At 35.9% G+C, this 25032-nt stretch overlaps 1 long non-coding RNA gene across 1 annotated transcript in view; it reads right to left on the minus strand.

Moving 5' to 3' along the window:
• Positions 1-24501, minus strand: part of LOC141571686 (uncharacterized) — a 448916-nt gene extending 424415 nt beyond the window's left edge. The window contains exons 1-3 of the long non-coding RNA XR_012496685.1: positions 24321-24501; positions 20815-20957; positions 8192-8248 (exon numbers count right to left, since the gene is read on the minus strand). This is a non-coding gene — a long non-coding RNA (uncharacterized LOC141571686). The remainder of the gene's footprint in view (positions 1-8191; positions 8249-20814; positions 20958-24320) is intronic.
• Between the last annotated feature and the right edge of the window lie 531 nt (positions 24502-25032).

Genomic DNA, 25032 nt, shown 5'->3' on the forward strand with positions numbered 1-25032 from the left:
TACGATGTTGCATAACTAAGTTTGCAATCTCATACTAGAAAACGTGCTATATATCTCTTTGCTGAATACACTATGGTCACCTTTGAAGTACTCCCTTTGGGAAGCTATGCACCAATGCCAGGGCCTGGTCCACCCTTCAAAGCAATTTTGGAACTCTTTTTCTGGAATGGCCATCAGACCTGTCCTCGTATTACCCTTGATGTCCTGAATGTCATCAAAATGTCTTCCTTTCAATATTTCCCTTATATTCAGGTAAAGAAAGAAGTCATTGGGGGCCAGATCAGGTAAGTAGGGAGGGTGTTCCAATATAGTGATTTATTTACTGGCTAAAATCTCTCTCCCAGACAGTGCCCTGTGAGCTGGTGCATTGTCGTGATGCAAGAGCCATAACTTGTTGGTGAAAAGTTCAGGTCATCTAACTTTTTTGAGCAGCATTTTCAACACTTCCAAATAGTAAAGTTGGTTAACTGTCCAGTTGGTACAAATTCATAATTAATATTCTCTCTGATATCAGAAATGCTAGCAACATTATTGCAACAAGTTCACAAACTTATTTGTCAGACCTCGTATCTATCAACAATTACTTTCAATATAAATGGATTAAATGCTCCAATCAAAAGATATAGGTGGGCTGAATAGATTAGAAAACATAACACTTACATATGCTGCCTACAAGAGACTCACTTTAGATTGAAATACACACAGACTGAAAGTAAAGGGATGGAAAAAGATATTTCATGAAAATGGAAACAAACAAAAAGCTGGTGTAGCAATATTTATACCAGACAAAATAGACTTTAAAACAAAGGCTATATATAACAACAGACAAAAAGGGACACAGTAATCCCACTTCTGGGTATTTATCCGAAGAAACCCAAAATGCCTCTTCAAGGGGACATGTGTATCCATATGTTCATCGCAATTGTTTACAATGGACAAGATGTGGAGGTGCCTGGGTGTCCGTTGCTGGAAAACTGGATAGAGAGGAGGTGGTACATATATATAATGGAATATTGCTTGGCCATAGACGGGAATGGGTTCTTGCCATCTGTAGTGACATAGATGGACCTGGAAGGAAGATACTGTGCTGAGTAGAGTATCAGACGGAGAAAGACAGATGCAGTGTGATTTCACTTAAATATAGAATCTAAAGAACAAAATAATAATAATAATAATAATAATAATATAATAATAATAAACAAAAACAAACTCATAGGTACAGAAAATATTTTGGTGATTGCCAGAATGGAAGGGCATTGTGGATGTGGGTAAAAAAATGGGAAGGAATTAAGAAGTACAAATCAGTTATTAAAAAGTATTTATGGGGATGTATGGTATAGCATAAGTAATATGGTATAGCATAAGTAATATAAGTTAAATAATATTGTAGTAACTATATGTAGTGGCAAATGGGTACTAGAAATTGTTGGGATGATAGATTGGAGGGGGTTGGGGGATAGGGTGAACATGAAGACGGGATTAAAAATTACAAATTGGTAGTTACAAAACAGTCATGGGACTACAGTAAAGCATAGGGAATATAGTCGATAATATGGTAATAACTATGTATAGTGCCAGGTGGGTTGACTAGTCAGGGGGATTACTTCTTAAATTATATAAATGTCTAACTACTATGCTGTACACCTGAAATTAATATAAAATAATATTGAATTTCAACTGTAATTGAAAAATTAAAATGGGGGGGAATGTGCAGGGGAATGAGAGGTAAAAACGCAAGTATAAAACAAGTAAGTCATGAGGATGTAATATACAGCATAGGGAATATAGTCAATAATATTGTGTTAGCATGGTACAGTGTCAGATGGTTGCTGGACTTATCATGGTGATCACTTCTTCAGGTACCTATCATATATATATATATTGAATAATTATGATGTAATGCTGAAACTAATATATTTTTACATATTAGCTATGTTTTTAATAAAAATCTTTAAAAAAAAAAAGAAAAATGTTGCCTTGGATATGTTTAACCTAATAAATTCTTGCTAGAGGAAAATATGAAAAAAAGGAAAAAATAGCATAGTCCCAACTGGTGACACGGTAGGGTCCTAGTAACATTGAAACTTCAACATCAGAGACTTGCAAATACAAGAAATGTCTAGTCCTTTTAGAGAAAAACCTCCCATGGGAGACAAGCTTAGGGAAAGCCATAATGGGATCATTCATACTGAAGAAATAGAGATCAAAGTGATTGGAGAGAGGTTTTAAAATACGTTATTTTAAAATATTCAGAGAGATCAAGGAAGCAAGAGAATCGATGAAGAATAAAGATTTTTATGAGGGAAAAAAACTCAGATGTATTTGGAAAAGAACCAAGTGGATATTCTGGAAATAAAAGTAGACATTGAAATTTTAAAAAATTAATAAATATGCTAAACAGCAGGCTTCGAAGAGGTCAAACAAGATGAGAGTTGAAAATGTTGCAGTAAAGTAGCAAAAGAGAAGACCGTTTGAATAAGTAGTGAGAATAGAAAGAAGTAGAGAAATTTAAGAAGTATTTGGAAAACAAAATCAACAGGATTTGGTGAAGAACAAAATAAGTCTCCAAAAACTGTATTCATGACTTGTAAAGAGGCACTGTGGCAGTGTTTGAGCTGATGTGATGTGGTAGCTACTTCACAATACCCGCCCCTGCTAAGCACTCAAAAGTTGCTGTTGCAGTTGTGTTGTGTTACTGCTGTCATTACCATCATCATCATTAAAGTTGATCAGCAAGAGCTGAAAGGTAAAGAAGGAGGTGGTGCGCCTCCCAATACATTAGGGAACACGGGGCCTATCTTTAGTTGCCTTTCATTGTCAAAATATCTCACAGGACAGGTTGGTATTACAGAGCTGCTCTGTTTTAGCACATTACAAACAACTGGACTGATTTAAATATGAAATAAACCAGATAGATCAGAAAATATACATCATTGTAAGTCATAAGGTGCTAAACAATGAAGGCAACAACGCAAATCCTCATTGGAGAGACGGGATTGTTAAGTCATTGATTCTGGTCAGAGGCCGTAGCAAAGCACAACACACTATTATCACCACACAATGCTGACATAATTTTAAGAGTTCAAAAAGCACATGGAAAAATATTTGTAACAAAATTAAAGAGATGAAGTTTTAAATATTCTTTTACAAATGCAGATGTGATTTTTGTGAAAAATATGATTCTCTGGAAAAAGTCATCAAAATAAGAAAGAATTTTCATGGGAATATGCAGTACTATACAATGTGCAGTAAAGCAAACACATGTCTGCATTGATGGTGCAAGAATAATATGTATTAGATTCAAAGTCTTATCAGCAAGTTTTAAGAAGCCTAGGAACATTTGTACTTTTATTAAAAGAAAATGTTACTGGGGAATATTAGGGAACAGTGTGTTTCTCCAGGGCCCATCAACTCCAAGTCGTTGTCCTTCAATCTAGTTGTGGAGGGCACAGCTCAGCTCCAAGTCCAATCGCCGTTTTCAATCTTCAGTTGCAGGGGGCGCAGCCCACCATCCCATGCGGGAATTGAACCAGCAACCTTGTTGTTGAGAGCTTGCGTGCTAACCAACTGAGCCATCCAGCCGCCCCTGAACATTTGTACTTTTTAATGTAATAATTCAACCTCCAAGAATTTACTCTAAGGAAATTGCAATTAAAGACCTATATGCTGAAAACTATAAGACATTTTTTTTTCTTTTTTCTTTTTTTTTTTTTTATTAAATTTATTGAGGTGACAATTGTTAGTAAAATTACATAGATTTCAGGTGTACAATTCTGTATTACATCATCTATAAATCCCGTTGTGTGTTCATCACCCAGAGTCAGTTCTCCTTCCATCACCATATATTCGATCCCCCTTACCCTCATCTCCCACCCCCCACCCCCCAACCCCCTTACCCTCTGGCAACCACCAAACCATTGTCTGTGTCTATGAGTTTCTGTTTCTCATTTGTTTGTCTTGTTCTTTTGTTGTTTTGGTTTATATACCACATATCAGTGAAATCACATGGTTCTCTGCTCTTTCTGTCTGACTTGTTTCGCTCAGCATTACACTCTCAAGATCCATCCATGTTGTCACAAATGTTCCTATATCATAAGACATTTTTAAAAGAAATTGAACAAGACACAAAGAAATAGAAAGAAATTCCATGCTCATGGATTGGAAGAACCAACGTAGTTAAAATGGCCGTATTACCCAAAGCAATATACATATTTAATGCAATCCCCATCAAAATACAATGGCATTTTTGAAAGAAATAGAACAAAAAATCATAGATTTGTATGGAACCACAAAAGACCCCGAATAGCCAAAGCAACCCTAAGAAAAAGAACAATGCTTGAGATATCACACTTCCTAACTTTAGCTTGTACTACAGGGCAACAATAATCAACACAGCATGGCATTGGCAGAAAAACAGACACATAGACCAATGGAATAGAATTGAAAACCCAGAAATAAAGCCACATAAATATGGACAGATAATTTTTGACAAAGAAGAAAAAAACATGCAATAGAGAAAAGACAGCCTCTTCAATAAATGGTGCTGGCAGAATTGGAAAGCCATGTGCAAAAGAATGAAACTGGACTGCTATCTGTCTACATGTACAAAAATTAACTCAAAATGGATCAAAGACCTAAACATAAGACCTCAAACAATAAACTGCATAGAAGTAAACATAAGTACTAAACTTATGGACCTTGGGTTCAAAGAGCATTTTATGAATTTGACTCCAAAGGCAATGGAAGTAAAAGCTAAAATAAATGAATGGGACTATGTCAAACATAAAAGCTTCTGCACAGCGAAAGAAACCATCGACAAAATGAAGAGGCAACCAACTGAATAGGAGAAGATTTTTGAAAACAGTGCCTCTGATAAGGGGCTAATATACAAAATATACAAGGAACTCATACAACTCAACAACAACAAAACAAACAACCCAATTGAAAAATGGGCAGAGAACCTGAAGAGACATTTCTCCAAAGAGGATATACAAATGGCAAATAGACATAGAAAAAATGCTCAAGATCACTAATCATCAGAGAAATGCAAATAAAAACCACAATGCGATATCACTTCACCCCAGTTAGAATGGCTATCATCAACAAGACAAATAGTAACAAGTGTTGGAGAGGCTGTGGAGAAAAAGGAACCCTCATACACTGTTGGTGGGAATGCAGACTAATGCAGCCGCTACAGAAGGCAGTGTGGAGGTTCCTCAAAAAATTATGAATAGAATTACCATATGAGCCAGCAATCCCTCTCCTGGGTATCTACCGAAAAAATCTGAAATAATTTATCCATAAAGACATGCATGCTCAAATGTTCATTGCAGCTTTGTTTACGGTGGCCAAGAAAGGAAACAACCAAAATGTCCTTCAATAGATGAATGAATAAAGAAGTTGTGGTATATATACACAATGGAATACTATTCAGCAGTAAGAAAAGATGAAATAGTATCATTTGTGACAACATGGATGGGTCTTGAGATTATAATGCTAAGTGAAATAAGTCAAACAGAATAAGTAGAGAACCATATGATTTCACTGATATGTGGTATATAAAACTGAAAACAACAAAAGAACAAGACAAATGAAGAAACAAAAACTCATAGACATAGACAATAGTTTTGGGGTTATCAGAGGGTAAGGGGGCAAGGGGGCTTCAGAAGAGGGTAAACGGGGTCTAATATATGGTGATGGAAAGAGAACTGGGTGGTGAACACACAATGTTATATATAGATAATGTATTACAGAATTATACACCTGAAATCTATGTAACTTTACTGACAATTGTCACCCCAATAAACTTTAATTTTAAAAAAATTGCAGAAATGAAGAAACATATGTATTTCAATGTTATTTATAACAGCAAAAACATTGGACGCAGCCTAAAGGATAGATAACAGGGTAGTGGTTGGAATAGATAGTATGGTTATATTTAAATGTAATATGGCCCTAAAATTCTATTACAAGAGATGTTTAATAACTTGTGTCTGATTATTTTCCATTTGCTTTTCACCCTTGTGTTCTCTTCCCGTCCCTTCCCTGATCTGTCCTCTGAAAGGCTGACTGCCACAGACTGCATCACACAGATTTTTTGCCAGTTCGGTTTCCACAGAGCTCCAGAAAAACGTTAAGTCTTTATTTTATCCATTTGGCCTTTTAGCTTCCTGTCATCGCTAGCCTCTGATGCTCCACCTTCCCTTGTTTGTTACCTAATCCTGACCACACTTCTGATTGGAGTCCTTTCATGAAAGTCTCTTCCTTTAAACCTTTTAAGTAAATTCCACATCCAGATTGAGATGCATTTGCATTTCCCATGTCATCAAATAGCATAGTCTGCAAGATCTAAACATGAAAATATATAGAGAACACTTGTGTAAAGAAAACATGAACACATGAAGAGAAATTGCTACTGAGAAGCCTGAATAAGAAAGTTCCGTTTTTTTAACCTGTCTTTTTACTCTCTAAAATTTTTTACAACAAACATGTAAATCTTTTATGATAAATAACTCTACAAACTAGATGAACATATTTTAAATGTACCCTTTCTTTTTAAAAGCGAATTAAGTTGCCTCTTTTATGACCTTCAATTGATTTTCAACAGTTCAATGCTCTTCTACAGAAAGATGCCTAGTACTATTCTCCACATCAAAATAAATTTCTTGCCAGAAATTGTTCCTACTTTTCTCTTTTGACTGAAGTCTTTTTATTCCCGAAAGCGGAAGATGTGAAATCCAATTCTGTCCCTGCTTTTTGGGGGACAAGAACCAGTATATTGCCACTAAAGACATTTTCAACATGTATAACTGAGCAAGCTTCCCTCTACTCTTCATTTCCTTTGTGTTTAGAAAGCTCAATTAATGTATTCTGGCATCTTTTTATTGCTGTTAGTCACTTTCTTTCCAGGAAGACAGAGTGATTTTTCTGACTGAAAACTTAGGAAGAGTAGCTAGACATCCTCCACCCTCGTGTTTTCTCTTGAAGCCAGGTTCCCACAGGGACCGTGAGTCTTCCTTTGCTTTCATGCTGGAAGCCATGCAGGAGCCACCTCTGGTATGATGACAGGAGACTTGGCCCAAGCCCCCTCTTTCTGTAAATCGATGTAGTCTCTCTAATGTGGGGAAGCAGGCTCATTGGGCTGATGGAGCTAAAGCCGCAATCTGCTTCCTGGCCTCCATTAGTGATGAAGGTGATATCTTGGGCTTACATATTTACTCTTTTGTTTTACTTCTCAAATCATTTAGCAATCATGTGGAAAAAAGAGATGTTATATATTGGTGGCCTTGTCAGAAAGTCCAACAAGATGTGGCCTTTTTACAACCATAGGTATACATGTATAACTTTTACTTAACAATAATGCATTTTGGTTGGTTGAAGTTTTATTATATGTTATCATAATGCCGGATGCCAGAGGGCCTCACACTGTTCTTAAACAGTCTATGGTAATTTCTTAGAGAATACAGGAAGTCAAACAGCAAAGAAAGCAGAATAGACATTATTTGGGGAGCTGGTAACCCTCACCTCAGGACAATGAATGCAGGTACTGAGGTATATGTAGGTGTTCTCTTTCCTCTTACGCTTTTAGCCTTGGAGTCACAAAAAATGTTGTCAAAATAAGTATCTGAGACCTGTATTATTCTCCTTAAAACTTTGTTTTACATGACTCAGTAAGGCACCATTTAAGAGTTAGGCAATGAATCCACCATAATCTAACAGATTTTTTTCTAAATAGCAAGATAGTATATTAGAAGCACTGTTGCATTTTCAGTTTTCTGTATCTTAAGCATTAGTCATTCAAATGATTTTGAAATCATTTATTAGTAATTCTAGTAATTCTACTTAAATAGATTTCCATTTCATGAGTCACTGTACACCCTTTCCTTCTTAAATGAAATAATTTGAATGCAATTATTTTGTGCCAATTTATATTTCATTGTTATTATTAATGCTGTATTTTAATATTATGTTCATTATGTGATCTGTTCATAAAAAATTGCTGATGGTAAGTCATTAATCCATTTCCTTTGGATTCCATTAAAAACTAATATATTCTGTTGACAATTTGGCAATAAGAGATCATTTAGCATGGGACATCCTTCACAACATATGATGAAGCGTGATCATTCTACTTGTCTGGAGTGGATGAAAGATTGTTCATTCATTCTACACAAATGTATTGAGTACTTACCATGTGTCAAGTACTGTGCCAGTTACTGGGGATACATTGTCTCGGCCTCAATGGAACCTAAAAGGAAAGATATACAAAAGATGTACATTAATTGAATAATCACAAAATAATTATATAACTATAAACTATGAAAAATACTATAAATAAAAATGCACAATATGGCCAATATTGGTAGGAAAATGGAAGAATATTTGGTAGATATATTAATAATCCCTTTTCTCTACAGATAACACAAATTTCCAACCTCCAAAATTTACCTCTTGTATCTAAGTCGAATCAACACAAGAATTTATAATATTTATAATCAACTTTCTTTAAAATTCATCCTGAGACAATTATATGGGGAAAACATTTTTTTCAATATTATAGGCATTATGATCTAGAAATCAGGATCCCTAACCTCCATCCCTGGTCCCCCCCAAACTCCAACAGGAGACTTAGGAAAGAAATTTTGCCTCTGTGGACTCCAGTTGCTTTGCTTGCAAAATGAAGTTGTTGGGCCAAATCATCTCAAGGACTACACTAATTAAACAGTCTCTGATTCTGTAACTTAATAGAAATTCTATTACCATAGAGTAAGCTTGTGTCTATAGAGGTCACTGTTGTGCAGAAGCTACAGAAATATTGATATTAATTGAAGTGGATACCTTCAGTCCTTCATAAAATATAAAACCGTGTAGAACTACTACATGAGGTAAAAATAGCAATTGCTTCTTGTTTTGAATATATCTAATTTTTCTTGGCTATAGTTTCCCAAAGTTACATTTGTTCGCTAACAGAAGTTGGTGTGGGATATACTAAATAATAAACAGAAGCCAAATTAAATTGATCTGTATCTAAGTAGCCACCCCAGAAGACTTACCTCTTCTCTCTAGACACAATATCTTATTTAGTGCTGCATTACTCAGTTTTGCCACAGTAACAAACAACTGAACTTAAAGTCTTAAAATAAAACAGAAAAAAAATTTTGTTTCTTCTTCATGATTTTATGTCTACTATAGCTTGGCCCAACTGGGCTCACTTGGGTTTGGGTAAGCATAATTCCAGGGTCATGCTTGGGTTCATATCTACTCCACATATTGCTTATTCTGGCACCAAAACTGAAGAAATAGTGACTAAGTGGGACATGGTTTTATGGCAAATGGCAACAGTGCAAGAGAAAATAGAAATTTATGATGGTGCTTAAGACCATTAAAGAATGGTCACACTGTCTCTTCTGCCCAGATTTCACTGGGAAAGTCATCACATGGACAAGCCCAAAATCAATTGAATGGGGAAATATACTCTGCCCATGTGGTAGGGAGAGGAGAATTAATTGCTAAACAATATTAAGTCTACAACAGCTGCCCCATACTCACTGCATAGCACAGATACGCTATATTCCAAAATAGCTACAGCACTATCTGTGAGGAACAAATGAGTAAAACACAAAACTGTAGGAATTCAGATAAGGGAAATGACGCCCTACAAGAATGATTAGGAAAACCTCACAAAAGATGTAGAATCTATTTGAATCTTAGAAAATGAATAGGATCTTCATGACTGAATTAGAGAGGGAAGGTATTTCAGGGAGAAATAATATAATATATAAAAAAGTAAAAGGTGTAATCCAGCAACATCAAGAAAAGCAGAGTAAAAGCTATAGGTAGGAAAATGACTAGAGACATGACTGGAAAAAAGAGGTAGAGAAGAGATTACGAATGAAGACATAAAAGAATGAATGAAAGAATGTTAATTTGATTTTGTAAGCAGTCCACAGGCATTGAAGTTTTTCACTAGGGAATATATTGAAAGTGTATATTGAGGACAACTAATTTAACAATAATATAGACAATGGATTTGAGGAGGAGTATCATAAAGGCAATTTAGGAAAATGTTTCCATCATGAAGGTAGGTGGTAATTACATCTAAGTGATGGTAGATGGCTATAGTGCAAGAAAGGATAGAGGGCATATCAGATATTAAACTGATATGAATAGATACTATACTAGATCTTAGCCGTAAGAAAAGATGAAATAGTGCCATTTGTGACAACACGGATAGATCTTGAGGTTATTATGTTAAGCGAAATAAGTTACACAGAAAAAGTCGAGAACCATATGACCTCACTCATATGTGGGATACAAAACTGAAAGCAACGAAGGAACAAGACAAACAAAGAAACAAAAACTCATAGACACAGACAATAGTTTAGTGGTTACCAGAGGGTAAAGGGGTGGGGGGGAGGTGGTAGAAGAAGGTAAAGGGGGTTAAACATATGCTGATGGAGGGAGAACTGATTCTGGGTGGTGAACACACAATCTGACATATACATGATGTATTATAGAATTGTACACTGGAAACCTATGTAATTTTACTAACCATTGTTACCCCAATAAATTGAATTTAAAAAAGAGAAAGGACTACGTAGTGTGTACAAAGTCAGATGTATCAAAGAGCATCATAGCCAGGGTTTCATTCATGGCCTCAGAATTCAGATCAGAGAAGACTGGGGCCAGGGTACCAAAAGAACATCCAGTTGGGCTAAGTCCTGGAATCTGAAAATGGACACAAAGTCAAGGGCAAGTGTTAGTTACTCCAGAGACTGGTATGATCCCTAAAGTATGAACGCATCTAAAAGTCACAGCCAATGGCAGCAAAGCAGTATCATTAGCCATAGTCCAAACTGAATAGGGCAACTACATGGTGGATTATAGAAGACAAAGGCCTTAAATTCATTAAAAAAAAAAAAGTCTAATATTGGACAGAATTTATTAAGCAAACAAATTGAATTAATATTGCCTATTTTGGCTCCAACCTAATAAGAATTATCTCATTGTGGAGTATGCGCAATTGAAAATGGTGTTTGTAGAAGCAATGGAAGGTCATGTTTGCTGTTACCTTGCAGTACAGCCTGAACATAGACAGACAGTCGGTGCACCTGAGCACTAGGACTGGAAGCAGAAGGGACAAGACATTGGTGATTCACTTGGGGGAGGTGAAGCTTACATGGTCCATGGAGAAACTGAATTCATAAATTTCTATCAAGTGAAGGGTAACTTGCATGATCTTTAACAGCCAGTCATTTATCCTTCATCAAAAAAAAGCATGTTCCATACTCTAAATCTTCAGATTACGAGATTTTGAATTTTTCTATTCTTATGATTCCTAACGTGAAGGAACAAATATGCCAATGAGCCTCCTTACACAGAGAAACAGAGAAAAGACTGTTGGGGTGGTAAAGGAGAGAATGAGTGGGGGAGAGGGAGAGGGAGCCTCTGTATAAGGTTAAACTGAAATCATTAATAAAGATATAATAAAAGCATAATTTGCAAATACGAAGAAAATGTATCTAAGATATAGTTCCTTCTCAAAAAGATACTTCTGAAAAGGTTTCCATTGCTTATGGATTAGGATGTCACCATGTAGAGTATTACCAAGTGATACATTTTTTCATCCATGAATGTGCTTATTTGCTGCCTGATTTATAACTCCAATATACAGAAGCCTGTCTTCTATGTCACTGAGGGGACGTTTTAGATCAGCACTGTGCCTTTGTTCCTTGAAAATTGTCAGAAGATACTGAAGAAAATAATTATGCTTTACTTGCCATTAGGTGCCAGAATACCCAAAATAAGATTTCTTTTTGCTTGTAAACTGAAATTGTTCAGTGTGGGAGATTTAACAGCACAACAATGCAGTGGAAAGAAAAAATCATTGATTATTAATTGATCACAGAAATACCAGAAAAGCAAAGTGTAACTGTGGCAGTAGGTTTCAAAGACATGGGCATCTATCAGATCTCAACTAAAAAAAGAGCAGTATATCTGCAGTCGCCATCAACATGTTTCCATGTCTTTCTGAATTGAAACTCCTACTCACCTACCCATTCTCTACACCTACCCAATTTTTAAAGCACCTCTTACTTGTAATCATACTACTGTTTAGAGTTATTCCATCTAGTCTCTTAATCCCATCATTCTTTTCCACTTTGATCTGTCCTTTGGTGTTATTTTTCCAAATGCATTAGGTGTTAGTGTTAACAGTGGATGGAGATATGGTGTGTATGTAAGGGGGGTCATATATTAGAGAGAGATTTAGGAAACATACCAATTTCAGGTGAAATTGCTGCTTTCTTGCCTCTCAACCCTAACCTTAAAACCCACCAGAAGCAACATTATTGCTCCACAAATAGGAATCAACAGTAAAAACATAGTATGAATTAATAAATACCGGAGAGAAATCTAGTAAAATCTGCCTTACTGAGACTCATCTGCTAAGATAGTTATGTGAGTCAGAATCTCCTGTGGAACTTATTAAAAATATAGATTTGGGGGAATCTACCCCCAACAGAGATTCTGATTAAGTAGGTCTGGTGTAAAGGCCAGAAATCTAAATTTTTAACATGCGCCCCAGGTGATCCGGAATGCCTGGCCTACATATTGAAATTATTATTTCAGAAATTAGAGGAATAAATACTTCTATGTCCTGATTTGACTAACAAAGAGTAACCAATGGCAGAATTGATAGTAATGAAGACGCAGGGGATAAAGTTCCAAATAATCATGAAGCTCAGTACCCGAGAAGATAACGCAAGGCCAAAGTCAGACCTCTTCTTTGAAACACAGGGACCTTAGATTTCCTAAAAGGAAAAGTAATTGGATGAAGGGAGCTAAAAAAATGTTGCGTTTCTTTGAGGTTGCTGCCATGTATTCTACAATATGTTAGGTCCCACACATTGCCATTTTCAGCTCACAACTGCCTACCTTTCCAGTTGTTTCCCTATTGCTACCATTTACTACTTTACCATCTCTTTCAAAACCATTCCTTCATCACCCTTTTCTCTATTTCTATAAGCCTCTACTAGCTTCATTTTCTTTCCTAAGTTTCCAACCCGAGTCCTTCATTTCAATTCCAGCCCCAGAGTCCTTCGTTTCAACAAGCTTATTATCAACACACTCAATTTCATTTTACTGTTGCCCCACACCACTTGTTTCATTAAACCCATAAGCTGAAATGAACCCAATGCTGGTGTTTCCCTGTCTGCTTCCACTGAAGAAAATCACATAACCATATATCCTGAGGCCATTGCAATGTGTGATCTTTTTCCTTAGCTGGGTTTATAATCCCATAGCAATCCTTTTATATGTTTTTAGTCACTTCTTTCTCTATTTCCTCAAAGTAGCTTTTCTAAATCTTCATCAGTTGGCTGGACGGCTCTATTAAGTTTTCCAACACAAAAAATAGAATTCTTCACATATGAGCTACTTTAACTTTCCATCTCCCTACACATAAATGCCCATGTCTGCATCTCTAGTCACATACCTATCTGTATCCACAAGTGTGCTTATCTTTTTCTTATTCCCTTTATCTCTGAAAAGTTAAGTGCCTTTATACAAACTAATATATGTAGCCCATGTTTTCCAAGACTCTGTCTTATTAATTTTACATTTTTCAATTTTATCCACTTCTCTTTCTTTATTGTTCCTTTTCCTCAAGATTTTCATGACTATCCTATATGTTTTTTAAATGTTTATCAAATTTGCTTTATCCCTTAAACATCCCTTCCTTATTCCCTTACTTTTTGTTGGAAACTTATAAAGTGAGGATTTATACTCTTTATTTCTTTTGTATCTTTCATTTATTCTTTTGTGTGTGTGTGTGTGTTCTTTTTTTTAATTTATTGGGGTGACAATTGTTAGTAAAATTACATAGATTTCAGGTGTACAATTCTGTATTACATCATCTATAAATCCCATTGTGTGTTCACCCCCCAGAGTCAGTTCTCCTTCCATCACCATATATTTGATCCCCCTTACCCTCATCTCCCACCCCCCACCCCCCTTATCCTCTGGTAACTAAACTATTGTCTGTGTCTATGAGTTTTTGTTTCTCATTTGTTTGTCTTGTTCTTTTGTTGTTTTTGGTTTATATACCACATATCATTTATTCTTTAGCTCTCTAAATTCTGCCCTACTATACCATTTTCTTATTCAACTTGATTTTGCTAGGGTCAGCAATGACGTCCTCATTTACCAATCCAGGGAACACTTCTCTTTACCAATTCTACTTTAACTCTGTGGCATTGACATCGGTTGCTCTTGATGTGCTCTCTTCCTTTCGACTCTATGACAGTGGTTTCCTTGGCTTTTCTTTCATTTGGCTGCCTCTTTCATAGAGTTGTGAGCATGGGCTTTAGAGTCAGACGATACCCACCACTTACCAATTATGTGACCTCTCTGACCCTAGTTCCCTCCTCACATAAAAGGGAGATCATAATGACATATACTTTATAAGGTGGTTGTGAGAATTAAATGACAAAATATGTTATAAATGGTTAACAGCACAGTGTCTGACACATAGTAAATTGGTGCAGTAACTTATGAACACTGTGGTATGGATCCATATGTTTTATAGTTGTTATTGTTGTTATTATTATTACTATTAACTCTTATCTCAATATTTTCCCAAATGAATCCTTTTTTGTGTTTATTAAAATATAGATTCCTGGGCTTCACCCCAAACCTAATAAATTGAAATATTTGTTGTATATCCCGGTAATACATATTTTAAATAGGACCTCAGGTCAGACTTCTGCATGTTGAAATAGGAGATCCACTGTCTTGTGTCCTTCTGTTGGCAGGGACCTTGGAATCAGACAGACTGGAGATTAAATTAAGAATAAAGACTTGAGTAAATTACTTCTTTCTTAGCTTTAGTTTTCATATCTATAAAAATAGTTTGTACTATCAACTACATAGACTTTTTGAGAAGATAAATTTAGATGGTATAAATAAAGGGTCTAGCACAGTTGTTTATATAGGTCACTTAACAAATATTAATACTAAATTCTATTTTCATCTGCAGTCGAAAGGTGAAAACAGTATGAAGGTAGTATAGAGAGCCAATCCTATCCCACCCTGTGTACCTACCCCCAAGATGTAACTGTGAAAGTCTCCTCCAACGGTATAACTTTAGTTGCCTTAGTTACTGAAAATTCCAGTAATTCTGATAGTAAATTAAAGGCAATAGACCAAGAAAAAATTGTAAGTATGACAGTAACTTAGAACCAATAGACCAAGAAAAATGGAATGAAGTTAGAGTGTCATTTATTACGAAATAAACCTGAAGTGAACTAGGCCATTTCGGCAGGTAGGTCCCAACTAAAATGAAAATTGTTCATGTGTTGAAAATCTTTAGTGTGACCAGCATTACGTTTGCTAATAAGAGAAATCCAAAGGAAGTTCCAGATTTGGACTCTGTCCCCAAGGATCTAATATTTAATTAGGTTACAAGACTAAAACATATGAAAAATTTAGGTACAAATTTAAATTATATTTTTCTATTGAATTAAAATATAATCAGCACCTACCAAATGTAAATTCATACTGTTTGCTAGAGCAGATTCAATTGTTTCAACATCTTACAAACAAGCTGTCAAAAATGATATGTGTATAGATACTATAAGGGTAACCAAGGGAAGAAGTAAAATGGAACAACCTCTTTCGAGTTTCCATATTAGAATTCCTGTAGTACTGCACTTGTAAATTCTCTGCCTGTTTCATTGTTCTGGGATGTTTGTATGATTAAATTGTATGATTAAGTGCTAAATTAAGTGCATTAATTTCTCTTTCCTCAATGAAAGAGAAGAAACATTGCAGAAGTCATCATGGAGTGCTCCACTGAGATTTGGGGAACTGAGATGGGAACTAAAGTAAGGCTTAAATAGATGAAAAGAAGTTAAGGATTGCACTAAGGTAAAGAAAACATCGGTGAAGGAATAGGGATAAGAATTAATTGGGCATGTCCATGGAATAATGAGAAGGCTACTATGACTTCAGCAGCTACCAAAAGTCATATCAGACAGAGAAGATAGGACTAGACAAGGAGAAACTCACAAGCTTAGCAAGGAATGTAGATTTGCATCTACGGAAACAGGGTAATTTTTTTTTTCTTTTTTTAATGATGACAAAACAACAGATAATAAATATTATTCTGTTAGTCATATTAATTCAGTCACCATCAAATCACTGGTAGTTAACATAGTTAAAACAATGTCTAGGCATTGAAGGAAATAAAATTGAATAAGACATTCTACACTGCCCTCAATGCCATTTACAAACTAGGGCATAAGGACAAAAATAAATATAAACACAGCAGAATATAAACGCTACAAGATTGATGCGTGATAGTACTATGAGAGGAAGTAGATTGCTTATGAATGGTGGTAACTCATGATATTTGGATGAGCCCTGGGAGGACAGATGTTATATAGGTAAAGAAAAAAGAGAGTTTTTCTGAGAGAAAACAGCATGAGAAGAGGTAGTTCATATAGACAAATACTGCATGCCCACTGTGTGCCAGGTTCTGGACTGATACTGGGGTATAGACCTATCACAGCTTCTGGCCTTAATTGTTTAGCAGGGGCAAGCAGAGCACATGTTCCCAGGGACATCTGGGAGTTCCATTCAGCCAGTACATTTATAGATGAGAAAGCAATAGCATAAAGCTGGAAGATAAATTGAACCAATATATTAATGAGCACCTTAAATGCCAGGCTAATTTATACTCAATTCTACTGGGTATGTGGTTTATTGAAATCTGTTGCTATAGTTTTAGCAGGGGAGGGAAATTATGAGAATTGTATTTGGGGCAGTTTAAGCTGGGAGAAACGGATAGAATAGATTTTAAAAGAAGATACTTTAAAACTAAGAGGCTATTATTACACCAATAAAGTATGAAATGATAGTAGCTTGGGATAGCTAGTGATAGCAGAGTGATAGTAAAAGCTCACATATATCAATCAAGAACACATTAATATTCCAGTCATTTGCTAAGGGCTTAAGTGAATCACCTCACTTAATCCTCGCAATTTCCCTATGATATGGGCACTGCTATTATTTCTTATTGACAGATGAATAAACTGAGCACTAAGACATTAAGGAGCATGTCCAGTCTCCAGAAATTGTGCTTTTTACCACTGGCTATAGTCAGAAACAGATATGAATTTTGAGCTTGCATGTCTAGTAAAAAGAAAAATAGCTCACTCATAAATACAAGGATGTTTAAATATTTTCTTTCACTTAAAAACTTTACCAGCTAAAAATGTTATATTACCCCTTTCTTAAATAAGACTCACTGATAGGTTTAGTGATTTTCAAATTGTATCATGTAATTTTAACAACAGAATGTATCTCAGAGAGTATCTACTCCAACCTCACAACTTTACAGAGGATGAAATGGAGATGAAAGTTAAGGAGGCTGTCCAAAGTCCAAAAGCTAGCAACGAATCAAATTCAGATTCAAATCCATACCTCCTGTGTTCTGGCCTACTAAAGTACAGTATCCTGATTTTATCATATGGAAAAGGATAAAACCCTTCTACTATGTTTTTCCTAGCACATTTGGAAGATCAAATACTGAATCACAAAGGGAGAGTAGTTTTTACTTATGGTTCCAGAAATACATTGGTGATTGGTGTCATACTTATTCAAAATCACAACAGTAAGTATATTAACAATTGAGCCCGTTGTTTATAAGTTTTAACAAATGAATTTATGTGAAACAACAGATTTTAAGGCAATAATGTTGAGTAGGACTACTATCATATTATAACAAATCTTTAGTGAACAAAGAAATCAAAATTAGTATAATTTTTGTGTCATGCGGGGTCTCTGGTCCTGCTCCCCACATAAGAAGACAGATGTGGCGAGGCCAAAAAAGGAACACCAATGGAGCTATGGATGTGGGGTTCATACCACTATAAGTCTCCCGGGCTGCTGGGTTGGAGACACAGGAAGCAGGAGCCACAAAATGCGCAGTCCGCCATCTGCTTCTCTGCCAACCAACCCATTCCACTTGCTAGCTGCAATCCACCTCTCTGCCAACCAACCACCCCACTAGTGTAGCCACGGCAGTTATATTAGTGGCTAATGGCTAACTGGTAACAGCAGATGGCCACCCAGCCACAGCGGATGGCCATCTGATTATAGCTGGCCATCCCAAGCCAGCACCTTTCCACATGAGGCTGAGAGCCTGGACACTGCTCACTGGGACTCTGTCCCCACAATTTTTCACAGTGATAAACATCAGATGTGTGTGGGGGGGGGGGGGAGGTACCAGAAGATGTCCAAGTTTGAAAGGCGTTGCTGTCTTGAGTGTACATCTTTCCAGGAGAACTTGAACCCATTTTCTTTCCTCATTACTAGGACCAGAGTGGAGCACTGATAATAAAAGCATAACCAGACCAAATTGCTCTCATTTATTTTATGAGTCATTGTCAGCCTCAGAGATAAAATACAGAAAAGGAAGCATATCCTTTTCATGTCTTTTTGTCTTTTTAAATTGAATGCCTCTCAATGAAATATCTTCATAACATTATGCATTTATGAGAATGTCCTACATTAATGAAAGGCCAAAATCCCTTGGTGAATGCTGTAGGTTCAAGGCTAATGGCATGTGACCAAAACACCACGATACAAGAGAAAGACCACACTGGGAGGCTCAGAGAGCAATGGAGTAGGTTTCTCTGTCAGGAATGAGGTAAGTCCAAATAACAACTGGGAATATTTTGTCGGTTATGTCACCATAACCCTCCCTTGCCACAGGTTAAAACAAAAATAAAATGAGTTCAGAAATAAGAATAAAATATAAACCAGTGAGGTTGTAAAGAAAAGTTTGACTCACTTCAAATTCATTGGATGAGCCATTGATTAAAGATGAATGGGTCAATAACACAGTTCATGTCACTGGAGAGAAGAAAGAGACAAAAGAAACATACATCGAAGTGGGGTGGAATAAATTTTTAAAAAGAGAGGAAAGCAAATAAAAATTTTAAAAAGTGAAAGAAGAGGGAAAGAAAGAAACTGAAAGAAATTAGGCTGACAGGAAGGAACATATGAAATGCAGCTGTGATGCTCATTTGCTCTTCTTTTAAAATGTAAATTACTTCTGAATTTTGAAGTCAAGGTCTTGATATTTTCCTGTGGAAATATAGCTGTATACTCTCCAAATAGTCTCTTCCCCAAGACGAAAGATAATGTAGTTTTACTGTAAGGAATTTAAAAAATAGTACTAAAAACCTAAAGGCATTTCAGTGTAAGTTGTCAGCAATAGACAACAGCTTTGAAAACCTCCAAATTTCCTAGCCTGATGTAGGCACAAAGAGAGCCAGAGACTTGGTTGCCTGGCAACCGCGCTCTTCGCAGCCAGCTGGAGTAAAAGGAACCTGCTGGTGCCAAATGGCCTTTCACCTGCTTCTTTAAAGGGAAATCAGAGTGAAAGAGTTACCTTGAAAGGGCCAAAGCGCCCCTTGAGAAACAGAGGCTTGAGAAACCTTCCCTTAGCTTCATTTTATTTGGGAGTCACTTCAAAGGAGGTTTCTAATGCCTCAGTCATTAGGGGTGCTTTTCTCTCCCCTTCCCGTCCTCTGGGTACCATCCTGGATTATAATAGGCTGCATGCTTGGGGGTTCTGACGTCATATGCAAGGAAAAGGAAATCACTTTAAACTTTTTGCTCCGAATTGATAGCTAAATTCTGAAAACCAGGAAAAAATACTTGTAAATCTTTTGGTGATGACCTACAATGAACAAATTATCTCCCCATTTTTTTTCATTAGATTTGCTTTCTGATAATACTAGGACTAATAAAGTATATTCATGATGCAAAAAGACTTAGAAATAACTACTAAAATGTTTTGTTCTTACTTAAACACCTGGTGATTGAATGTATTTTAGAAAATTTACTTGGGTGGCTATTTTAGTGGAAATGTGAAAAGTGCCTAGAGGTGAGTTAGTCTAAAGAGGAGTAAGTTCTTTCCAAAAGAATTCATACAGCCCATTCCTAAAATGGAAAGCATTCTACTACATTACATTTTTGTCAGTGGAAACTTTAACCTTTGCTAGAAAGTACATTTGTTTTAATAGAAGCTTAATAAATATTTCCCAATTAGCCCAGTTCTCTTACCGTCAAACAGAAGAATGCAAGTGGAAATCTGAACAACTAGCTGCATCAATCAAAAACTAAGTCACTGAAGGGGAAGCCAGATGGCTCAGTTGGTTAGAGCTCGAGCCCTGAATTATAGGGGTGCAGGTTCAATTCCCACATAAGCCAGTAAGCTGCACCCTCCATAACTAGATTGAAGACAGTGAACTGTCGCCAGCTCTTAACAACAAGGTTGCCGGTTCAATTCCCACGTAGGATGGTGGGCTGCGCCCCTTGCAACTCAGACTAAAAACAACGACTGGATTTGGAGTTGAGCTGCTCCCTCCACAACTATGTAGATTGAAGGACAATGACTTGGAGCTGATGGGCCCTGGAGAAACAGTTTCCCAATATTCCCCAATTTAAAAAAAAATTAGAAACAAACGAAAAAATACAAAGCACTGGAGAAAGCATTTAGAGCAGTGGATTCTGGTCCTCACCTCTGTCATTCAACACAGCATGGGAATTCTAACTTGGGTAAAATTCTGAATACAAAACCTAAAAATATGTAATGTTAAACTTTTGAAGTTATTCAAATGATACATATTTCAGTTTTATTCACTACCAATAAGTGTAATTACTTTTTACACATTTTAGAGGACTTTTCACTCTTATTCCTTTATTTTATTGTACTTTACCAAGATATGCTTTTATATTCACCTCCTCATTCCACCTCCAGTGTTGAGGAGTAAATGTGTTTTCATTCTCCACATGACTTCTCCAAGGTAGTATTCTGTGGTTGTCAGTAGGTATAGAATCATTTAGAAGACTTTCCTCAATAAAGGTGAAGAGGTGTCAAGCAGCTAAAAAGAAACACAGAACAGCTTATAAGCATTCCTAATACCTCTCCCAGAGGTCAAATCAATTACTAGAGACGGCTGAAAGTAGAGAGGAAGGGTGTTATTTCGCTCTAAGTTGAAGGTACATCTGTCTTGGAAGTTTATGGCTTTCACCTTCTCAGGAACAACTACAGGGACATTCACTGACATTATCATTCACCTAAACTTACCTTAAAGTTAAAAATTCCCCAAAAATGTGTATGTGACAAAATGTGGTATATTTGGTCATCCAGTGATTTTTAAGTAATTAAGTGCTTAAGCAGAGTATTTTCTCTTCCAGGACAACTAGAGTATTTCTATAATTATCTATTATTAAATAGCTTTTTTAAATTAGACTTAATTTATAAAGTTAAAATGGAAGATTATTTTTCCCCCATAATTCTTTGGAGAAAAGCAATTTAGGGTAGAAGATGGGACCTGAGGCCATAAGTGAACACACAGCTTTTTAACTTTGACTACATGTTAGAATTAACTGGGAATTTTTTTTATTTCCTACCGGAAACCTCTGCCAGGAAGGTTGTGATCTTGATTTCACATCTGAATCAATTCTGTACGAAACACCATCAGTACATGCCCACAAACTTCTAAGTTAATTGAGATTTAAAATCTTAAAAACTGTCTTATTTTCTGGAAGGTAGACTTTAGGACACTAGTTAAACTCTTACAGAAAACTGAGAACAGTGTTTATATTTTTTATGCCTGATTGCTTTTCTCAACACCTGTGTCTCTCTGTACATGTGCTTATGTAGCATTCCATTCTAAAGATGTACTCTCATCTTAATATTAATGTCCTAAAAAATTTAAAGAGATAATTAATGTTAACAAAAATATCCTATATTATGTAGAAGTGTAAGTATTGAAGTAGATGTTAGCTCTTACTTCTACCATCCAGCCGAGTTACACTTTGGTAGCAGAGAGCAATTTCAGTCAGCTATGTTGCAACTGTACAACTCCAAGTGCGCACAATTTACTTTCTATAGAGAAAAATATACAAATTGAGTGAACTACTTTTGCCACAGAACCAATAGATATTTCTTTAATGACTAATATTTTCTGATAGAATTTTAAGGGTGTGTGTAATATTATATCATCCTTGAAAGTAATAGAATGATTCATATTGTTAATAATTCTCCAGCTCTAATACTACTTACAAAAACCAGCAGATATACATTTTGTCATTTGTTACCACACATCATAATCTGTAAATTGCATCATTCTATGCCTAAAAAAAGAACAAATTCTAAAACATTTTATGTTAGATGTACTCACCTGACTTACTGTTTCAAGCTGACTGAAAAGTTGGTGCTATAACTACCTAGTAATGAGACAGAGAGATACACTAGATTTTCATCTACTGAACGTTCTATTGATTTGCTACAAACTATTCCTGTGACCTCTGTCCTTGAGTCTTATAACTGTTAGGGGTCCTTGATTCAAGGAAGAGAAATCAATTCTCTCTAATTTAAACAGAAGTGCGCTTTACAGGAAGGATATAAGATATTAAGAATTGTTAAGAAAACTGGAAATCAGGCTCCCAAAACAGGCAGACACCAAGCAAAGGCAGGCAGGGAGCATCAGGTGAGCAACCTCTGTAGAACACATCTGGTCAGAAAGCAACCATTAGCTCCAGTACGCTTACCACCATGAGACACCACTGCCCCTGGGCATTACTACAGAAACCAATGGATGCCATGGCAGTCACTGCAGTACATGGCACCAAGTACTAAATCTAAAACTGTCCCTCCATGCTTGTATTTACTACCCCAGCATCAATGTCCCTAGCAGAAGAGTTTGATCTGCTGAGCTAATGTCACTTACCCACACACCTAAATGCCAGGCATAGGGAGAAGGAAAGTTTTCCTTCTTTTGGCTTCTGTACAGGGAGCTTGAGCTATAGATCCCACCAAGATTCTTAGGATGGAATATTTCTTAAAATACAAAAGGGATTTGGAAAATGGATGGCTAAAAAAGTGAGGAGTGGTGGGGGGTGTCACCTCCCAAGAACTGTGAATGAATAATAACCATTATTAATAGAGAGTGAGGGCAAGGGGAGCATACATTCCATTGATAAAAAAAACTTGTAGAATCAACTTCAAATATTAAGCACAGACAAAATTATCATTGGTTAATTTAGGATGGTTGACTCTGGGGTCAGGTACAATTTTGTGTTACTATTTTGTTATTGTGGCTAAGACAGGTCATGGGAACACATACCAGGAGCCTTACACATCAGCAATAAATGCAGTTGCCAGCATGGTGTGATTTAATGGGCAAGATATTAGATGGCTAAAAACTGGCCATTATTTCTAATGAATAATAATAAATGCACAACATATCAATATTTGTGTGATACAAGTAAATCAGTGGTTAGAGGGAATTTTATAGTTTTAAACGGTTATATTAGAAAACAAGGAGTATTTGAAATCAGATATTTAAGATTCCATGTTAGGAGTCCAGTGAAATATGATCAAACTAAAACAATATCAAGTAGAACAAAAGATATAAAAAAGACAAACTGTAAAATAGAAAACAAACTATGGATAATTAACAAAGCTGAAAGCTGGTTCTTTGAAAATATCATTGTAATTAATCATATCAACAGAACATAAACTAAGACAAAATCATCTCAATAAATGTAGAAAATATTTTACAAGACAAGACTCGTTTATGATTTCTTGAAAGCTTTCAGAAAATTAGTAATATTAATAAATGGGAATAAAAAATCACATATAATAAGTATATGAAAAAATGCTTAACATCAGAAGTTATCAAGAAAATTCAAGTTAAAACCACAATGAGATAGCACTTCACATTCACAAAAACAGCTAAAATTAAAATGACTGACCATACTAAATGTTGACGAGGAACAAGAAATCTACATTGTGGTGGGTATATAAAATGATACAGACATGGGAAAATAGTTTTGCAGTTTTGTATAAAGTTAAACAAATTTGTACCACATTACCTAGCAATTTCACTCCTAAATATTTATCTGAGAGAAATTAATATATTCTCTCAGATAAATACCTAGGAGTGGAATATATATCCACATAAAGACAAAGATGTTCATAGCCTAATTATTCATAGTAGCCTAACACTGGAAAACTTAATTGGCCATCAACAGGAGAAGGAATAAACTGGTATTTCATACAACGGAATACTACTGAGCAATAAAAGGCATGAGGCACCAGTATATGCAACAACATGTGAGTCTCCAAACATTTTACTTCATAAAAGAGCCAGACAAAAAGATTAGATATATATAGATATAGATATAGATTCTGACAATTAAGTTTGTGAACTCATCCTGGAAAAAGTGTTACATACCTCACTGCTGAATAGCACTATGGTTGCCTTCAAAGTACTCGCCTTGGGAAGCTATGCACCGATGCCAGCACCTAGTCAATCCTTTAAAGCAATTTTGGAACTCTTTTTCTCGAATGGCCATCAGAGCTGTTGTTGTATTACCCTTGAGGTCCTGAGTGTCATCAAAATGTCTTCCTTTCAATATTTCCTTTATCTTTGGGTGAAGAAAGAAGTCATTGGGGGCCAGATCAGGTGATTAGGGAGGGTTCCAATTCAGTTATTTGTTTACTGGCTAAAAAGTCCCTCACAGACAGTGCTGTGTGAGCTGGTGCATGGTGCAAGAGTCATGAATTGTTGATGAAAAGTTCAGGTCATCTAACTTTTTCAAGCAGCCCTTTCAGCACTTCCAAATAGTAAACTTGGTTAACTGCCCAGTTGGTACAAATTCATAATGAATAATCCCTCTGATATCAAAAAAGGTTAACAGCATCATTGCAACAAGTTCACGAACTTAATTGTCAGCCCTTCGTGTGTGTGTGTGTGTGTGTGTGTGTGTGTGTGTGTGTGTGTGTGTGTGTGTCTGTGTCTGTGTATGCATGTGTGTTATATATATATGCATGTGTATATATGTATGTATATATGTATGTATGTATACATATATGTTATATATGTGTATGCCTGTGTGTTATATATATTACAATCAATGTAATATATATATATATACAATGTACAT

The sequence above is a fragment of the Rhinolophus sinicus genome, linkage group LG05, assembly GCF_036562045.2.
Source record: "Rhinolophus sinicus isolate RSC01 linkage group LG05, ASM3656204v1, whole genome shotgun sequence".
Taxonomy (NCBI): Eukaryota; Metazoa; Chordata; class Mammalia; order Chiroptera; family Rhinolophidae; genus Rhinolophus; species Rhinolophus sinicus.